The sequence below is a fragment of the Carlito syrichta genome, unplaced genomic scaffold, assembly GCF_000164805.1.
Source record: "Carlito syrichta isolate Samal-C Ts95f unplaced genomic scaffold, Tarsius_syrichta-2.0.1 Scaffold302588, whole genome shotgun sequence".
Lineage (NCBI taxonomy): Eukaryota > Metazoa > Chordata > Mammalia > Primates > Tarsiidae > Carlito > Carlito syrichta.
In genome coordinates, this window is record NW_007246684.1 from 44,723 (window position 1) to 50,295 (window position 5,573).

At 31.5% G+C, this 5,573-nt stretch overlaps 2 pseudogenes; one reads left to right on the forward strand and one right to left on the reverse strand.

Annotated features, from left to right (window-relative positions):
* Nucleotides 1-1,719: 1,719 nt before the first annotated feature.
* On the reverse strand, nucleotides 1,720-2,619 carry LOC110595547 (annotated as a pseudogene).
* A 1,918-nt stretch (nucleotides 2,620-4,537) lies between these two features.
* LOC103259302 lies at nucleotides 4,538-5,470 on the forward strand (annotated as a pseudogene).
* Nucleotides 5,471-5,573: the final 103 nt, after the last annotated feature.

Below are 5,573 nucleotides of genomic sequence, written 5' to 3' on the forward strand. Positions count from 1 at the left end.
TGCGGTGGCCGGGAGCGGCCACCACACTCCAGTCTGGGCAACAGAGTGAGACTCCAACTCTAAAAAAAAAAAATTCCAGAATAGATGAGCAACATGGGGAAGGGATCAATTTCTGCTAGACTTGTACATAAATGTTTTTATCTTTTAACTTTGGAATAATTTTCACTTAAATCTAGTTTGGGAGTGACATTTTTGTGTGTCACCATTTAGTACTGTTGTTTGTTTGTTGTTTTGTTTTTATACTATTATTGTATACCTGTAGTTGGAGATATAAAATCACCATTAACAAATTAAACCCTATGGTTACACACAACTCAAATATTGGTTACTCCAGTTTTCAGTTATATGCTTGTTTATAAATTACATAAACTTTTCATTTAAAAAAAGCTATTTAAATACTCATATTAATTGGATACTATGAAAATTAACTGAAGCAATCAATTTAAACTAATTCACCCAGCACTTGACATAAGAAAGCATTTAGTAAATAGCAGCCCATTTTTATTTGAAAAATTTAAATTTCAATAATTTTATAATTTATCAGTTTAATCTTTGCTGAATTAAACAAAAGTGTCTTCATTTTAAAAGAAAATATGCTTGTTTTAAGTAGCAGGTATGAAAGAACCTATTAAACTATTTTTAAATATGTTCATTAACACACATACAAAGAAATGTAAGACAATTTCATTGCTTAAAATATCTCAAATAACTCCTGAACTTATATAGTTGTTGGTTAAAAAATGAAGATATCATGTTATCAATCATCCAAAGAGGTTTTTACTGTATCACCTAAGATAAGTAAAATAAATTATTGATACTATAACAATGGTAATAATTAAATGTAAAACTCACTATTTGTGAAGTACTGAGTATGTGCTAGGAACTGTGCAATGCCCTTTATATTGATAATCTCATTTAATGTTCACAATCAGTCCTAGAGATAGGAATTACACTGATATTTGTAGATGAGAAAAGTGAGGTACAAAAACGTGAAATAACCACTATTTTTTGGAAAAGTTAAAATTGTTAGCCAGATAGTTTAAAGAGTTCAATTCTCAAGCATACATTTTAATGATGTGAAATGATTCTATGAAATGACTCTAGTAAACTAAATGAATACAGAATTCATGTCACTAAATACTCAATGTCAAGGTAACTCTTCTAGTGCTGTCTTTCCCAGTAGAATGCAGAGAAAGTAGAGTGCTAGAAAATTTTACAAATATATAAAATCAATAAAATATGTGCTCTTAAACCTTGAAATGTTTTTCAGATGATCTATGAAGGAAAATTTAAAATATAAAAATACCAGATGCTGAACTATTTCATTATAACCCAAATTTATCAATATCACAGAATTCAAATAAAGTCACTATTTCCCAATAATGTTGTTTGTTCAATTATTGATGAAGATTTGGTGACTCAAGAAAATTGAGATCTCTGTCTCTCTCCAACTCACTCTTTCTTTCCTTTCACAATTCAATGGCTCAAGATTTACCAAGTATCTTTTATGTGGAAACTACTAAGAATGGCATAGTGGATGAGGCATGCCATGAATGACTGAGAGCTCTTAAAGTGAGGAATTTAGCTCCATTTGCCAGGTTGTGACTCTACTTAAGACACAACTCAAAGTCCTCTGATCACTGTTCAGTGGTTTTTGTTTTAGTTTTTTGAGGTTTTTTGCTTTTTTTATTTTATGGCTAATCACAACTTTTTTTCTTTTCAGTGCATTTTTTTACCTGATTTATGATTTCTCAAGCCATAGAACAATAGGTTTAACATGGGAGTCATAGTGACATAAAACACTGAAGTAAATTTATCTATGTTCAGAGAATGACTTGACTTGGGCTGCAGGTACATAAAAATGATTGTCACATAAAAAATTGTGATGGATGTCAGGTGGAAAGCACAGGTAGAAAATGCTTTCTGTCTTCCTTCAGCAGAATGAATCCTCAGAATGGCAAAGAAGATAAAAACATAAGAAATTAGCACAATCACTAGAGAGTAAAGGGTATTGAATCAAGAAATGATTAAAAATATCAACTCTTTGACTTTAGTATCAGAACAGGCCAGAGCAACTAAAGGAACATCATCACAATAGAAGTGGTTGACCATATTGGAGCCACAAAATGACAAGTGGAATGTCACCACTGTGTGTGCAAGTCCCACCATGAATCCATACATGTACGTATTGGCAATCATTTGAATACAGAGTTTCCTAGGCATAAGAATGACGTAAAGTAAAGGGTTACAGATGGCAACACACCAGTCATATGCCATAATTAAGAGCAAATACAATTTACAATATATATTATTAAAGGAGAAAATGAGTGAATTAAAATATCCTCCTAAGAAAGTAGTAGTGAGATATAATGAAGGAAAATGTGAAGAATGGGATGTTCACAGTCTTAGTTACAGATAAGAATGGGCAGTATAGCTAGAAGCTGCTTATAGGTGAGTTGTTTATCTATTCATGTTAGTGAACATGGTGTGACATGTGGAGGACGAGTATGTAGTTTTGGAACTTGTACTTGTAAGTACTAGAAGAAAATGAATTTAATTTTTATGATTCTGAGCAGCATTGTTGGATTAAATAAAACAACAGATTACAATAGAAAACATCAGAACTTATAAAACAAATATGTTGCAGATAAAAGAGTTATTCATGGCATGTGTATTAGTTCCCTGCCGTCTTGTAACAAGTATTTATTCCTGGAATTTTTCATCCAACATTCTTGGGTCTAAAACTTTTATTCTAGAGTAAGATCTTTGTCTGAACTCCCTGATAGATAAAAATCCTATTTTTATTTTATCTCTTTTCTTTTTTCTACTTTAGCTCAAAATTGACTTGTCATTTTTACTATGCAAATTAGGCATGACATTTATAGTTTCCTAAGTCCTTATTTTCCTTAACTACCATGTTACTCTAATTCGACATTAGAATACTATCTTTATTAGAGTTTTGGGATAAATGTATTTTTGTATAACATATATTATGCTTATGATGCATATAGTAAATATAATTTATTTAAGCTAATACTAAGGTGAATAAGTATTGCTTGAAAGTTATTCATACATAATGTTTTCTCAGTAAACATGTTTATTAAAACAAAACAAAAATAAATTTAAAATATGTTTGGATGAATTGAGCTATAGTAAGTTTATAAGAACTATTAGTAAATTCTGAAGAACTGTGAAGAAACCTCTTATATTATTTATATATTTATTTGCTGAGTAATTTTCAGTGTGTGTAATTTTTGGGTTTTCTAAGAAAGATCTATTTTTAATTTTCAGATATAGAGGTGGGAGACAGAGACAACAAGAAAGAAGAAAAAAGAGTAGGAGAGATAGGTGATATTTGATATTATTCAGATATTCAATAATTAAATTATGGAAATTAGTCAAAATGAAACAGAAAAGGCATAGAAAGATATCTAGTTTCAAATACAGTAGGAAAACAAAATATGTACAAAATATAATTTAAATGTTTCTTTAATAAAAAGTAAAAGCATTGAAAGAGACTTATACATTGATTTGTAAAGAAATGTAATTTCCAAATCACTTGGAAAGCAAATACCAATTTTACTTTAATTTATAATATAAGATTTATGTGAGGATTTGTTTCTCTGTTTATATAAGTTCATGCTTTAGAGATAAAATTGTTTGCATAGTGTTATATAAAGATAAATCTGAAATTCACATATCTATCAACATAATAAATAATAAATAATTGAGACTATACTGATGAGGTATGGATTCCTGAGTTAAAAAACACATTTTTATGGAGTTTAAATCCTACTATACGCAAACCAACTTCTGACTTTGTTTCAGATGTTTTATTCTCTTCTTTCTCATCTATAAAAGAGGCATAATTATAAGATTTTCACAACAAGGTTTAGTGAGATAAAAATTAAGTAAATAAACACCTCATTGTAGTCTTTCATATAGTCATCTATATGTTGAACATTTGCATTATTAACATGCCATTAAGAAAATATTGCAACCTCTTATGATCCATAAGTGATAAATTACTAATGTAAATAGAAAATGCAGAGCAACATTTCTGCCAGTGTTGGGACAATGTGCAGTTGTGTGTGCACAGGTACAATGACAAATTTATTTGTGTGACGTAATTATAAAATATTTGTTTTATTTTATGCTATTAATGTCAACATTTGTTTAAAAAGAAAACATTTGGAAGTAAGCGTCTTAATACACAACACCTTTGAAGAGAAATGAAGGCATTGTGGATTGCTGTATGGCTCCCATTTTCATATACAAAACGTGTTTTGGGAAAAACAATTGCCTATCTGACAAAATACGTTTTCTGCTCTCACCACGTTTTCAAAATTCCGGTGTGCTAACAATCACTCTAAAATAAATAAATAAATAAATAAATAAATAAATGCATAATATTATTTAATTAAAACTGTTTATAATATATTAAATGTAAAATCACCACATATGCAATTTATAGTATTAAAATACTACTTGGACTTAGTCTTTTTTCTATTTCCTCACTCAGAAGCTGTAAAGACATATGGCTCAGACAAATTGCACCCAGGTGACAGAGTTTATTCTCTTGGGCCTCACGGATCTTCTGGAGTTGAAGATGACCCTCTTTGCAGTACTCTTATCCATCTACCTTTTCACAGTAGTTGGCAACCTGGGTTTGATTCTCATCATTAGAACAGATGCAAGACTCAACATACAGGTTCCTCAGCAACCTGGCTTTTGTTGATTTCTGTTACTCTTCTGTCATTATGCCCAAAATGCTTGGGAATTTCTTGTACAAACAAAATGTTATTTCACTCATTACATGTGCTGCTTTCTCACCTTCATGGTATCAGAGTGCCTGCTACTGGCTTCCATGTCCTATGATTGATACGTGACCATTTGTAACCCTCTGTTTTATATGATCAGAATGTCTCAGGGAATCTGCATTCAGCTTGCAGCTATTCCCTATAGCTTTAGCTTCCTGATGTTTCACACCATCCTGACTTTCCGCCTCTCCTATTGTCACTCCAATATTGTCAATCATTTCTATTGTGATGACATGCCTCTCCTTAAGCTAACTTGCTCAGACACTCACTCCAAACAGCTATGGATTTTGGCCTGTGCTGGTGTCACTTTCATTTCCTCCCTTCTGATTGTCTTTGTCTCCTACATGTTCATTACTTCTGCCATCTTGAGGATGCGGTCAGTTGAGGAAAGTCAGAAAGTCTTCTCTACGTGTAGCTCCCACATGCTGGCGGTCACTATAGTCTATGGAACACTCATCTTTATGTACTTACAACCAAGCTTAAGTCATTCTCTTGTCACAGATAAGATGACTTCTGTCTTTTACACGGCGATCATTCCCATGTTGAACCCTCTGATCTACAGTCTCAGGAACAAGGATGTGAAAGATGCTTTGAGGAAAGTTATCATCAGTAGAAACCAGGTTTTTGTGTTCATTAAATTGGGAAAATGACTTCAAATTTTTTAAATTGAGTATTCTCAATGGAATACTACGCAGCCATAAAAAAGAACAAAATCATGAATTTTGCAGCAACCTGGATGGAACTAGAGTCTAT